Source organism: Ornithodoros turicata, chromosome 9, assembly GCF_037126465.1.
Source record: "Ornithodoros turicata isolate Travis chromosome 9, ASM3712646v1, whole genome shotgun sequence".
In the NCBI taxonomy this organism is placed as follows: domain Eukaryota; kingdom Metazoa; phylum Arthropoda; class Arachnida; order Ixodida; family Argasidae; genus Ornithodoros; species Ornithodoros turicata.
In genome coordinates, this window is record NC_088209.1 from 41,620,023 (window position 1) to 41,635,457 (window position 15,435).

Genomic DNA, 15,435 nt, shown 5'->3' on the forward strand with positions numbered 1-15,435 from the left:
AAACGTGATGTTGCTAGCTAGGGTTACAGTATATAGCGTCGATAAATAATAGTGCTACACTTCATTCTTAACATGCCAAGAAGGCCCTGAATGGTTGCGAAGCACCGCTAAATTCATTAACTTCTCTCCCTTTGAAATGACCTAGTCCTCCTGTGCATTCTTTTCTACCTCATCTCCCTCTCATCGGAACTTTTAACGGCTTCAGCATCCTCAAAGGGGCTGAATTCAAGGCGCTCTCTTCAGTAATGGCTGTTTGGCGGCATCCCGCGCCCCATTAACACCTGATAGCGTGGAAACCCAAAACCATTACATTCATCCTGAAGGGCTTCCCTTGGGCGTGTTCGGATTCATTGAAGCGCTTTTCGATACCGAAACTCTGTTTCCCATTTTCGTGCTTTACGAGCTCTAAGTGGACATGGTCATCCAGTTACAAAGGAGGCGAGCTTCGGCGCTCAGACGACTTGTTGCGACGTACCGGACATTTCCCAAGAGATATTTCAAAGCAGTGTTGTACACTCTTAGAAGTGAACTTCACTACATTGAACGGTCCTAGCCAGCCATCATCTCGAATGATATCGTAATCTGCCCTGATTTGTTGAAAACGGGAGGCATACACCTTTTTTGTGACAATTATAAACAGCATAAGTGTCACAAAAAAGGCGTACGCCTCCCGTTTTCAAGAAATCTGGGTAGATAACGATATCATTTGAGATGATGGTTGGCTAGGAGCGTTCAATGTGGTGAAGTTCATTTGTTAGAGCGTATACTCGTTGCCCACATATGGTATAGCGGTACTGATACTCGAAACTTGAGTAAAAGGTAGCGATGTACCGATACCGATGCTTCCTTTTTAAGGTAACGAAGTACAGCTAAGGTTACTGAAACAAGTAACGCCATACTTTATCCGATACTTTTGTTGAAGATACAAAAAAGAAGTACGAAATCTGCAACATCGAAATATCAATGAAAAAATGGCTAGGAAGCAAGCGAGCTGGTGAAGTCTCGGGGTTTTACATTATGCATCGAAATATCGCTTACACGAACATTCCGTTTTGATAATAGCGAATTGTGAGAAGACATCTTTGAAATAAAAGAGGAGAACATCTATCGTGACCTTTAGCAATAGATGGCGCTCAAAATTTTCGTCTGTCATCCTAGTGCGCTTTTTTAAGAGTCTAGAGTCTATACACTTAACTTGCTGTCGAATACACCTCAAGATCAGCCAGCAGCTCCAGGTTGACCATTTAAAAGGGTGTGCCGCAATATCCCAGCTTTCAAAATCCCAGATCTCAAAACCCGAAATAATAAAATCAGAAATTGTAAAATCAAAGCTTATATCTCCGAGGTCCGAGAGTGACCATGTTTCTCAGTAGGATACCACTAAGCAACTTCCCAGCTTTGCGTGTTCTGAATGTTCATCGAAGTCGTTTTAGTCGGCTTAGCAGGGCGGACTTGCTGGAGCAATACAAAACGAAGCGTCGTTAGTTAGGTTATGGACAAGATTGAATGGATATCTGGATACCTCCACGCATTTAAAAATGGAACATTGTTCCGTTTTCAGCATGTCACGGAAACGGTTCGACACGTTTTATCCTTTGAGTGTTCACGTTAAACAGGCTAGGATAGGAAAACGTGCGCCACCCGTTCGTCGTCGTCGCCTTTCCTATGACGGGATATGTTTAATGCAAAGTACAAAAAGAGAAGGGAGAAATCTTGGTCGAGCTAAATTTACGTTCGGAAGCGGTAAACGCAGTTATGTAACCTGCAACCGTTTTTGCCCCGGTTTAGCCTACCTCTGTGAGGCCGACAAGGGCGAACCCTTTCATCAGCACCGGCTCCACCACCAGCACCACCACTAGCACCACAACCAGCACCACCACTGGCCAAGGTGATGCACTTAACGGGCGTTATGAGATAACGACAAGTTCAAGGTCGGGGCCCCTGGAATGCGGGACATTTCATCATCGCCGATCAGGGACCAGCTCCGGTGGCGCAGCGGTAACGCGTGCGCTTGGAGACTGGGAGGTCCGCGGTTCGAATCCGCGGGCCGGCTGTGCCGTCTGGGGTTTTTCCTGGGTTTCCCTCAGATGTGTAATAGGCGTATGCCGGCACAGTTCCCCTGAAGTCGGCCCATGGACGCAGCTATCCTCCCCTCGAGCGGATTCCGCTCGGTCTTCCACTTCACCCTTTCCTCTCCTCCTCTCCACCACCTTTCCCTTCCCGAGTAACATGCCGCCTAATCAGGCAGGCAGTCCTCTCGGGTTCCTCCCAACGACACTCCTCCTCCCCTCCTCCTCCTCCTCGCCGATCAGGGCTCATATGTAAGGGAATAGCTTTGCTATACCCAAAGTGCTTGGGTGTGCAATTCTAAAGCTCCCCAAGCAGCACAGTGCACTGAAAGTCGAGTGCAATAGGGGTCGACGGTATGTGTCTTATCAATGTTCTTTAGTTTGACGAACTGTTCAAGGCCTTCCACCTACCCGTCCACCCCTACCGCACTCGACTTTCAGTACATTGTGCTGCTTGGGTCCCCTCTGTTGCGATAGCGTGGTGTTGACAGCCCAGGCAGCACAATGTACTGAAAGTCGAGTGCAATAGGGGTGGACGGGTAGGTGGAAGGCCTTGAACAAGCTTGCGAAACTGAAGAACTTTCAGTACATTGTGCTGCTCGGGAGCAATGCTTCGAGCTTTTTCTTTCTTTTTTTTTTTTGGCTGTAAAGTGAAAAATCGGCAGCACATTCGTGTGTGACCGGATTAATTATCGAATTAGCTATTAACTATCTATCTATTAACTATCTATTAATTAACTATCTATTATTAACTATCTATCTATTAACTATTAACTATCTAACTAACTATCGGATTAACTATTCGGAAGTGCAAGTAACCGATAGAATCTGGCTTTAGCTCGAAAAGAAAAAAAGAGAAAGAGAAGGTACTCTAGGCCGTAGTTCCACGTGTGCAGCTCAAAACGATATTCGGGACACGCTTTCCCGTCCATGCATTTCGACCACGCGTAGCACTCGTATTTCTCATTCAAGTCGCGTAGACGAGTTCTGTTCACGATACGACTTCCACGAAATGTATACGCGGCGGTCGTCTCCTACAACCCACGACCCATAGCAAAAAAAAAAAAAAAAAAAAAATAAGGATCACGCGTTAGTAGCAAACAATGAATGGCGTATGAAGGTCACGATGCAAACTGTGGAGAGAGGCGGTATTCGTTGAATTTCAATCGCGGACGTCCAGAGAGGAATTTTGAAAGCTATGCTGTTACCGCGCTTCGAGGCGCTTGACGAGTTTATGGGCTTCCAGTCATGCTACACTCTGAAAAATGAACTTCACCGCATAGCACGCTCCAAGCCAACCGTCATCTCGAATGATATCGTTATCTGCCCTGATTTGTTAAAAACGGGAGGTGTACGCCTTTTTTGTGACACTTATGCGGTTCATAATTGTCACAAAAAAGGCGTACGCCTCCCGTTTTCAACAAATCAGGGCGGATAACGATATCATTCGAGATGACGATTGGCTAGGAGCGTGCTATGCGGTGAAGTTCATTTTTAAGAGTGTGCACTCTAAAAACAGAACTTCACCGCATAGCACGCTGTGCGCCAACCACTGCGAAGAATGATAGTATTATCGCTTCTGATTCGAAGAGAGAGGTGGGCGTACGCCCTTTTTTGTGTCAATTTGGATATATGAAAATTGCCACAAAAAGGCGTACGCCCTCCTCTCTCTTCGAATCAGAAGCGATAATACTATCATTCTTCGCAGTGGTTGGCGCACAGAGTGCTATGCGGCGAAGTTCTGTTTTTAGAGCGTAGGGTTGAATAATCGTATAAAAAGTGTTTGTAGGGGTACGAATGGTACCTCAATAACGACGAATTATTTTCTTTTTACTCGCCGATACGATATTTATGAATATTAAATCGGATATTGACTGTCAATGAGATGAAAGGCATGTGCAAGTTGCCCACAAGCGAGACAAAATTGGTGGAATGTCATTGACGGACGATCTGGATGGGCCGACATTTGCCTCGTACCGCCTGAAGAAAACCCCGTGGAAACACGGACAGCGCAGCCGTGGACGTGGTTCGAACCACTATAAGCCGCCAGGGCTGGTGTAGGGCAAAAGTCGAAGCAGTTTCCTATGAAGTCGATCCAGCATGTACGTTTCTTTCGAGCATCGCATCCCGCTAGGTCAGCAAGAAAACGCCACCGTTCGAGTCTCTCTTCATCTTCGTTTTATCTTTCTTTCATTTGATTGCACCACGTACCGAAGCGAGCTCACAGAGAAGAGAGAGAGAAAAAAAAGAACTTAAAAAGAAGCGCGGTCACGTGATCCTTTAAGTTCAGGTCTCGTTGTTTGAGCCAAGTCAGTCCACATTCAAAACGTGTTCTTCGCTAATATTACTACTGGAAACTTTTCAAAGTCAACGCATACAAGAGCAGGTCTGTACGTGTCTGCCTGTGTTTTGTGCCCTTCGATTTTCCATTCTTTTTGCAGCACAGAAGCGGCCCAACCGAGACGTGCCACACAGTTTCCTTTCTTTCAAACAACAACCGCTGCTTTTAATGACACCTCGCGGCAAAGGCTGTCGGCTCTCGAGCCTGAAAAATGGCACATCCCGCGGACGTGCGTTGGGCTCCTTCGGAGAGCAAGCGTGCTTAAGGAGAAGCGACCTCGACAGGCGCAGCTGCTTTATCTCTTCAAAAGCGATTTGCTGTGTGCCCCACGAACGCAGAATATCCGAAGCAGTGTTACGCCGCCGGCCAAACGGTACGCCTCCCACGGCTCTTTGCCTTTGTCCGCAACAAGCTCCTGGAAAGCCTGATTTGTATGTTTTTTCTTGTGTACGGTTTCGAGGCGAGAAGTCAAGAAGCGATTACTGATCCTCTCGAGCAGAGTTTGTGGAGATCTCTAGGTCTATTCTTGTCGAATCACCGCTCTTGCGTCCCCTTTAAGGAGAACGAGGTACAAAAGAAGCGAATCTTGGTCTAACGACTTCTTCACATGCTATTTCATGCTTGCCGGTATAGGAAACATCTATTTGCGTTACTGGGAAGGTTTAAAGACGACGAAATAAAAAAAAAAAAAAGACAGGAGGAAAGAAGACGGAAGCACTTAGTACTTATATATAAAGAATCGAAAGAACATGCCTTTATTACAGGTCATTGAAACTGGACACTGATTAACAAAGTCTTAATATATCTGCATTTTGGATTAGAGTAGTTTATGCCCGTGATCTACACTAGGAATTATGTGTAACATAGACTACACTTAGTACTTATATAGAAAGAATCGAAAGAACATGCCTTTATTACAGGTCATTGAAACTGGACACTGATTAACAAAGTCTTAATATATCTGCATTTTGGATTAGAGTAGTTTATGCCCGTGATCTACACTAGGAATTATGTGTAACATAGACTACACTTAGTACTTATATATAAAGAATCGAAAGAACATGCCTTTATTACAGGTCATTGAAACTGGACACTGATTAACAAAGTCTTAATATATCTGCATTTTGGATTAGAGTAGTTTATGCCCGTGATCTACACTAGGAATTATGTGTAACATAAACTACATCGCGAATAAAAATAGTGGTTAACGAGTTAAGTAAGTGTTAAGATGATGATGATGATGGTGGGAAAAAAAATAATGGAGACGTGAGCCCGCTCATCGCGGGACAAGCTACTCCAGATCTAGTAGAGGAAAAAAAAGTCTTAAGAGTTAAGTTAAGCGAGAAAAGTTTTAATGGAAACTGTAAACACGTTAATGTGAATTCCGTATAACAAGACTGTCGCGCGGAAACACTGCTTGCTGAAGCACACGACATGCTGTGTTGCCGCTTCAAGAAATGTTGATTGTAACATACACAGGGTGTTCAAAATTAAGCTTTCACTAGCACTTTATAAATAGGCGAACAAAAGAAAACTGGTGCTATTTCTCTGTTCCTTGAGTAAGAAACAGGTGCTACATAATTAGCAGCACCTGTTTCTTACACAAGTAGCGTAAAGTTATCATCCGGTTTCCTGTCATCGCTGTGTTTGCGTAGCGCTCGTGAAAGCTTAATTTTGAATTCCCTGTATTTTGAACTGCTTTTATAACGGCGGAGATAGCGAAAGCTCTTTTCGCATCAGCTTTTATAGAAAGGAAAAAAAAACAAAAAAAATCGACATTGAACAACTTTGCCAGGATCAGCTTTCATAGAAGAGAGAAACTCGATAGCGAAATAACTTTAGCAAGGAAGAGTTTTAATAGAAGATACCTGCCGACCGCATTTTCTTCTTCGTGGTTGCACCAGTGCTCACTTCCCTTTCTCTTCTTTCGTTCCTCAGCTTCTTCATCAGTCGAACTCAACCTCGGCATACTGGGTAATTCTTTTTTTTTTTTGCCATGACAGCAAAAGAGTCATTACGTTAGTTGATACCAACAAAGTGAGGGCATTTAGGGCTGTAGAAACTTGATTAGCTAGTGGTTTGGGTGTAATTCGAAGATGTCGCTGCGTAAGTACTGTGAGAGCACGATGTATTACACGTAGTGAGTGATCAATTCGTTTCAGTGAAGTTTATTATAAAGCCAGTACAGTCAACCCTCGATTTATGAACAATTAACGTTCCTAAAAAAAAGAAGAAAAGAATAATAAATCATTCATAAATGGATGTTTAAAAGGGGAAGCCTTCGTCTTGTCCCACCGTTCGTAAAGCGATGGAATTCGTAAAACGAGGGCGAGTCGAGGGCGACTCTCTTTATTCGCATTACATCGATGGTCAGTTTTAGTGCATCGTACGTAACGTGTTCAACTTTCAACAACAACGAAAATCAACAATAAACAACAATACAACAACAAAAACAATAAAAACAACACAACAACAACAAAAAGAACAACAAAAAATAAATAAAAACAACAATAAAAAAATCACTCAATCAATGAACGGAGACACTTTACTGTGAGGTCGCTTCGTTGGATAGTCCTAGGTGCGTTGTGCAACCATTATAGTGGAAAGGAAGCTGTTATGTTGAATGGCTGAGAGATCAGGGAACGATCTTCAATTTGTGGTGGTGGTGGTGGTGCGATGTTCTGAGGAAGAGGAGTGAGGTCCGCCTGCTCAGACAAGGCGGCAAGCTTCACTGCTTTGTGAAAGGGGAAGGGGAGAAGGGTGAGTAAAAGAGAAAGGGTCAGAGGGTCAGAACTTAAAAGAAATGAGAAATTAGTAAGAAGGGAGGAAGAGAGAAGGAAAGCGTTCACGACAGTCCCACAGAGGAAGCGAAAGCTAGGAGCGCGTCTCGCGCTTGTCTACGGATGTGGGTGGGACCCGGCGGGTACAAAATCTCGTCTTGAGAGCCACAGGGAAGTGATAAGGCTCTGAAACTCGAGGTCAAGGTGCCTTTGGCTGCTTGAGACTCTGCACAGTCCATGATGATGTGCGGCAGGTCACGAAAACAACTCTCACAGCGTGGCGATGACGCGAAGCCCAGTTTACAGCGAAAGGCGGGTGTCATAACGGACTTGCATAGGAGTTTGGGGAGAAGGGTAGATCGTGTCCGGTTGAGATCCTTCACGGGACATGGTTGGGAGAAGTACCGCTCTTCCGGATAAGCAGTGAGACGGATTTCTTGGATGTACGCAGAGAACTGCTTTTTATTGTGTCGTTGGTCCAGAGGTGCAGGGACCTCAGGAGGAAGCTTGTGGTAGCTGTTGGCGATCCGGTCAGCTGCTTCGTTGCCGGATATTCCTGCATGGGAAGGAAACCCATTGAAAACGCACGGCAATACCGTTGTTGTTGAGTTGTTTCCATATCTCCAGTATGGGATGTGCTATGGGGTCGTCGATGCGGGGGTTACTAATCTGCTGAAGAGAGCACTTGGTGTCTGTAAGCACAATAGCACTCTTCTTTGCGACGTTGAGTAAGAATTCCAAGACCTGCTTGATGGCTACGGGCTCTGCTAGGGTGGAAGACACTTGAGTGGTGATGCAACCGCCCCACGAGTGCTCAAGTGCAGGGCACCAGAACCGGTAACAGGATTGGTGGACCCGTCTGTGTAGATTTCCAGTGCACCCTCGTTCTTTTCCAGGATGACTTCTTGTACAAGCGCCTTGGCCACGATGCTTGGGACTACTTGTCGTTATCCCGTAACGCGCGCTAAATGCATCACCTCGCGCCGTGATTCGGCACGTGGTTTTGCGCGATCCTCCCAAAGCGGCTTTGGAGCGCGCGAACTTCAACGATAACGATAACGATAACGATCGTAATGTAAAAGTTGAAGATCGGGGCCCTCAGCAGCAGCGTCCGCTCGTTTGTCCTAGCTCCAAGGTGATGCTAAAGACTTGGATGTGGTTTGTTCGAATCCTACCACAAGCTGCGTTGTCTGAGGACTTTCTTGGGTCTTCCGGCAGACCTTTCATGGGGGGGGGGGGTTGTATAGGCACAGTTCCCCCCGAAGTTTGCACAGGGTGCATACTAACCCTCTCGGCTCCCACTTCTTCCTGCTGTCCTTCTGTCAACGACCCGACTCCATACCGCTGATTCCAGGCCTATTCTAGGCTGATTGGCGTAGGATTATGGCCTCCCACACCGTGACTGGGATGTGAAGCGGTCTCGAATCCTTGATCCTTGCACGGGCTGTGCTGTCAGAGATTTTCCCTGGGTTTTGCGGCGGACTTTCCAGACGAATATCTGCACAGTTCCTCTTTAAGTCGGCCCAGGACGCATACTAACCCCTTGTCCCCCACTCCTTGCTTCTGTCCTCTCTCCATCTGTCCACGTCTGTACGTCGCTTATAGCCACAGTTGCGTCGCGGCGCTACGGAATTCAGAAAAAAAAACGCTGATGGCCACATGAGCAAGACGTTGGACGTGCTATACTTCTGTACACACATGAGGTTAGAAAATAACGGAGAAAGACCTTCGGTAACATCAGCACTTTATTTTTTGGCGACAGAACTTGCAGCACAGAGATACGGTGCTGATGATGATGAGTATGTGAGACTGTTGTCCGTCATCAAGCGGACCTCAGCACCATTGTTCTCTGAAGGAGTGCAGGAGGTGGATATAGTTGGATTATACCAGTCCATCACAGTTCGCTCGAGTGGTCGGTTGCAGTCAGAAAGTTATCGACAAAAAGTTGCAGAACAGATGTAGTTCTTGCAAGCCGATGCGCGAAGGTGGCCCATGGCTCCAGAAGTTTACAGAAAGGTAAACTGTCGGTGATCAATTTGCTCCATACCACTCTTCAGAACCTCGCGCTCTTGCTGGTTGGAACACACACGCGTTTCAAGCCTCACTGCTCGCCACATGTTGCGCAGTGGTCCGGCTTTGCAAGGCCAGGACACTGTGTAGCGTCACACGGTGAAAGATGCGAGGAAGCTGTTAGGCACAGTGACAGGTCTATAGCGTGCATTCAAGAGTGTTATGCGACCTCGTGCTGCCACTTTGCAACAGTAGTTACACGTGGCCTATGGAAACCTCCTAGGATGTTTAATTGGCGAATAAACGGTGCTGCGACTAATTACAGTTAATGAAGGGATGCGTAACTAACGAACGTTCCTAATTGCCCGGCAGACCTGCGGCAATGGGATGCATTGGTAGCCTTTGGTGAGCTGACGAGCCACGTGAAAACTTTTAACAGCATTCACAGCTACAGAGGATAATTCGCTTTCCTCCAAATACATATATCCCGCCCCGAGAGCCTGCTATATTAGGTTCGATTTAGAACTACGACAGGTCCCCTTAATTGCGAAAATTTATTGGTCCATTGAAAGAACTTTGAAATGGCGATCACTTCGATTGACGTGGATTGATTTCGCTTTGTCCACGAGTTGGTGCTAGATGCCTTGTGTTGTTAGGGAAGCTACAGGGGTCAGTGAGTGGGGTCACTACAGGGGTCACTGAGACACAGTTTATGAATGTAGTTTTCAACTTACATTAAAAAAAAAAGGGGGAAGAGAGAGGGTGAGAAAAAAGGCTGCGAGGTGGAGGGATCAAATCCCTCCTACTGCTGTGCAATATGATGTCTTCACTCGGTTTCCCGCGAGACTACGCAGACCATATGTCGGCATAGTTCCCGAAAAGAAAAAAGAAAAAAAACGAAGAAGAAAAATAGGGGGGGGGGGGGTATTCGTTCCGCAAATATAGGGCCGGCTACTTCAGAACACAACGCATCCACCACTTCGGGTTCGAGAAATAAACTGAAATGGTTGCGGGTAAGCCATCACTCATCAGCCTTCGCTCTTTGTTTTTAGTGCCTTGAGACTTCGCTTTTGGTGCCAAGCTAGGTGATGATGTTCTCATTTATTCTTTCAAAGCGTTTCAAAGCGTCGAGGTTAGTGTAGTTTCCCTTTCTTTTAATAATAACGCGTCCTGGAGTAGCCAGTCCCGAGTGGCTCGAGACTACCATCTCCATTTTTTTTCTTTTAAAATCAATCAATCGATCAAGCCATCATTCTTCACCTTCAGTCGTCTTCATTCTTTACCTTCACTTCTGTCGTCCATGACAACGTACACTTCATCAAGCAGGCAACGGTTCCAGATAATAGGATATCAGTTGGCCAGAATGGGCAAGGGAACGTTACATAAGGTAATTTCCTTCTCGTGTCCGTATTGATTTCCCGTCGTTGCAAATTCCGGAGGGGCTTTCGGTTAGATTACGATGCAGGGTCCTTTGATTTTGACGCATTGATTGGAACAACAGTAGACGCAGGTGCGCATCTGTAGACGAATCAATGCCAATAATAGGTAGCGTAGCAACTACAACAGCCCATGTAGCGGCTGTTTTGAGTTGCTTGGCAAGAGTAGGGTATCTCGAGGCAAAAAATTGGCTACGTCTCTTGGCATTCGAATGATAGCCTTTGTGTCTCATCGCTCGCGATTGCTCTTGGTTTGGTTTCGTTTGGTTTTAAGAAAAAAATAAAATGGAGATTTTGACTTCACTAGTGTGAGGCCCGCAGCTCCATATCACTTGCACCAGTTACCTTGGTGGAAAACTGCTGTAGCAGAACTAGTCAGGAGACAAGTTCAATTTCTCCCTGGTTTTCTTTTAAATAATCAATTAATCAATCAATCCTGTAATGACGATGCCAATGAAGAGGAGGAGGAGGAGGATGGTGATTATAATGATGATTAGTGGTGGTGGTGGTGATTCTGACAAAAAAAAAACAATTTCACACATACTGAGATGTCACAGAACGTGCAGACACGCAACACGCAAAAAGCCGGACAGCAAAACCCTCAAAACACACATATAGGCTCAAAACTTGTTTGTCTGCATCAATGTCCCGGGAAAATTTGACTACGGCGATTGCTGTAACGTGGTCCTATCAGGCTGTTACGGATGGTCCTACGCGGCTGTCGACATTCGTGGACCCTATAAAGTTAGTGCTTTAAAGGGACTGTCGCATCTGTCTCGGTCGATTCCGAAACTATATCGCGTCTACTCACTCCTTGGTCATCAGCGACAATGACGCGGACAACCCGACGCGAATCGGTGGAGTTGTTTCTGTGCAATTTGATGTCATGCATGGCACGAGCAGACGTCGGATGTTGAGAGTATTCCGGAATTCCCTCTCTGGACAAGCCCAGTCATGGAACATCCTGTGGCAACCGGCGGGCGTCTGCAGGTCACGGGAGAGTCGGCGATCGTCATCGAATGTCTAGGCTGTGTTTTCAATACTCGGCGTAGGAGAAGCTGTCTGAGTGGACAGCCAGATAGACGCCTTATCGGCGGAGATTTGGAACAGACTTGGGGATTTGGCGCGCGCTGTCGCCAATCTGTCATTGGCCCGTAGGAACATCAATTCCGCCACTTTGTTTAAACGCCGCGTAATTCATTAATAAACGCTGAATAATTCAGCTCACGCGTCGATGCATTCTCCCTGCGTATCGTTATATTGCAGAACACCTAATGACCTCAGTATCATTAGTTAGCAGTGATCGGCAAAAATGCCGGCACGGCTCATTTCTATTACGGCGTAGCCTTTCAAGAAATACGTCGTTTCTTGTATTTTCTTGATGTGTTCATACTCATTCGTATGTGTCTCCATTTCCTCAGTGTTCCTTGCATTTCGTTGTTATTCACGTTTTGCAAAACTTCACTCCGCCATGTATTAACCCTGGTCCTTAAGGTACTACAATAAATAAATTCAATAAAATATACTGTTGAACGCCGTAAACACATCAGACCTAATCGCATCTATATGTCGCAGACAAGTGTATTAATTCTCAAGGCTGCTGTCAATGACGACAACTCAGACGCATAGCTAGTCTGCATCGATGCAGACTAGGCGAAAGACGCCTGAATAGCAGTCTAGGCGGGAATTGGAAGGAAACTTAACATGGCGGCACTTCCGGTTAGACCGCCAAGTAGTCGACTTACCGGAGTATTGAGACGCAGCCATGGTTCTGGGTTAGCGCCGCGCGGCGCTCTCATTCGTGCGCCTGGCTGACGTCATGATGATATCACTATCGCTGGGCTTCCTCAGCTGCAGAAGCGGGGGCGAATTTCTAAAACTCGTTTATTTAATATGTAAGCTCTTTCCAGAAGAGAAACTTAGCCTAGTAGACTGTGAATCGGTACAGAACGCTACCATATTGATCTCACGCACATGTTCCCGGACGCGATCGTGTCTTTAAATACACGTCTACCCGAGAAACGTCATCATGACGTTGGTAGACAGTCTGAAACCGAACAAAAAAAAATCTGAAGGGAGGGCTGAGTTCCACGAATGGGCACTTCTTCGCTGCCTCCTATGAAAGAAAAGTAGGACCGAAGGTCGCGTCCCTTTCATGGACCATCGTAATCCCCTCAAGACCGTGGCTTTCGTGCGCGACCTTGTTCACCTCTATAGCTTCGAGCTTAGTTCAACTCTACCAAATTGGTGTCGCTGTGGAACACTATGACGTCATTTGTTTACAAACAGGGAGAGGTATATTGGTACTGAGATCTCTGCGCACGACAAGCAACTCCCATTGACAAGATTAAATTCACAGAGTCGCCACTGTGGACATGTCATCCATGACCGTGGACGGGCCGCGATGTGAGACTCCGAGACATCGTGCCTGCCTTTCTATTTGAGCTGAATGGGATGAACTCTCGCAGTCTCGGAGACAGCGAATCGATGTGGAATGTTTGTAGTTTGTACGTCGTGTCCTTTCCGGAAGGAATTCTGGGGATTCTTCCCAGTTCTCTCGTAACACCTTGATCTTGTCGAGTAATCGTGTTCGAAGAGTGCGGTTTTGAATGCAGTTTCCCCTGCAAGAATGGGATATCGATTTTCGTCAGCTGTGGTTACGTGTTTCCCGTACGCTGCGCCCAATACGCCACGCCCTCTATAGGTCGTGCTCTCCAATATTATAATATGCAATTTCACAGACGCTTTCAGGAACGACCTTCCTTTTTATTTTTCACCAGTTGGTAACTAACACAGCCACGTAGTTCACAGACGGCACGATCGTAAAAGGGAAGGGAACAAAAGAGAATGAGAGAAAGAACGGAAAAGTGGTGAACGGTCTAGCGTGCTATGGTTTATATGTGTATCGGTAGCGTTCTCTTTTTTAAAGGGGACAGACTTTACTGAAATTAAGCTGGTTGTTGCTGTACGTGTAGGCGCTGGGTCCAGAATTGCGTTAAGACACATCATGTCCGGTGGTGGAAAGGAGGAGGAAGGAGGAAGTCCAGTTTCAATTGAGAGATGAGCTGGTATTGGGGGCTAGCCGTCTGATGTCAACCCCTAGTTTTCCTGTTTTGTTTGATGTGTTCCGTAAAATCACATAATTGTAAGTGAAACGCTAGTCCTGTGTATTTACTTGTCCTTCGTCCATTTGTGCACTATTTTAGTCTCAAACATGTGGTTCCGGTGCTTCGCAGACCGCAAACTGGAGGCTACTTGCGCTGGCGTCATGGAAAAAAAGACACCGTTGGCAGTGAAACTGAACAAGAAATAATTGGCTCTTACTCAAGTATTTTGCGTGGTTATTTTAAAACACACTCAGACAATAAACTGCAGCACAAAAACGCGAACAGGCGGGTTAAAGACAGTAATCGACAGACACAACTGCAGACTAGCAACTATCATGACTTTGAATGTGACAAAGACAATATATGTATACAGTTTACAAGGCCACCGAATTTCACGACTAGCGGCAATACAGTAGCTTACACGTGGAGCGATAAGAGAAAAGCAAGCCCAGAACTTCAATGGCCAAATACCACGTGTAATCTTCACACACTGTTAAAACAGAACTTTCATCACTAGCACCGCTCTAGCCAACCATCATTCCGAATAATATCATTCTGTGTCCTGATTTGTTCAAAACAGGGGGGAGGCGCCTATCTGGGACAAGATAATGTGTCCCAGTTAGGCGCGTCCTCCCTTTTTCAACAAATCAATACATAGAATGATATTATTCGGAATGATGGTTGGTGTGAGCGTGCTATGTGGTGAAGGTTCTGTTTAATAGAGCAGGCAAGAAATTCCGTCTCCCAGCTTAGTGAAAAGATATAGGGATGGTACACTTATGCACGTGTTGCCGTGCAAACTTATGTAGACCGTGTCAAAAATTTCGCGAATTATGGATGGGCCAACCCGAATTCCGATCCTCGATCCTATAGGCACGGATTCGAGATTCGCCAATCCGAATCCCGCGCCACCCAAAACGGCCAATCAAATCTTTCGAATCCACCAACCACATTAAATCAATTTTTTTAATTGGCGCCTCCGGATTCCGCCGGAAGCCTGATTGCCTAAAAAAGTTCTCATCACCTCGCCATCGACAGCAGTGTCGAAGGACTCTTCAGCACATCGTATGTCATATAGCTGATAAAAAAACGCAGTGGGCTGGACACTCACTGATCGAGTGACGATGCTGGTGTTTTTGAACAAAATTCTGGATTATTTAAAACTTTCTGTGATTTCTTGTTTGTTTGCTTTACTTTATTGTTTGTTACTTTTTGTTTGTTTACATTGTAACTTCTTTTAAACTTTTAGTTCGCGTGCAAACTGTCACTCTGAGTGAAAGACAGGTTATTGCTCGGCACGGCCCTTGGTTTATGCCACTAAGCAGCACTTGGTAATTTATGCGGACCAATGTTTGCCCATCCCCCACTTTTTTTAAATCCGCTTACGTAATCCATTATTCTAAGCAGTCCGCCACTGAAAAATGTATTTCCTCATCCCCCCTCCCTTCTTTCTGTCACAATATAAAGAACTTAACGAGCTTTGTGAAAACATTTGTCCAACGTCTGCGCGTTGACCGTCATCCTTTGAAAAAGTTTGCCTTTCGTTGCGTGAGTGAATATTTTTTTGTCTCGTCGTTAAACTCTTCCGCTGTTCCTCGGGAAAAGGACAGGGTCATGAAACAGAATTTCTCTCTCATTTTCAGGGAAGCCTATAGAACGCATAAATAGGGCTTTCGTCCTCTTTCTGTTAGC

General features: G+C 45.7%; 1 protein-coding gene across 1 annotated transcript in view; it reads right to left on the reverse strand.

Annotated features, from left to right (window-relative positions):
* LOC135367996 (RYamide receptor-like) overlaps window positions 1-15,435 on the reverse strand; it is a 91,112-nt gene that overhangs the window by 47,015 nt on the left and 28,662 nt on the right. The window lies entirely within an intron of this gene.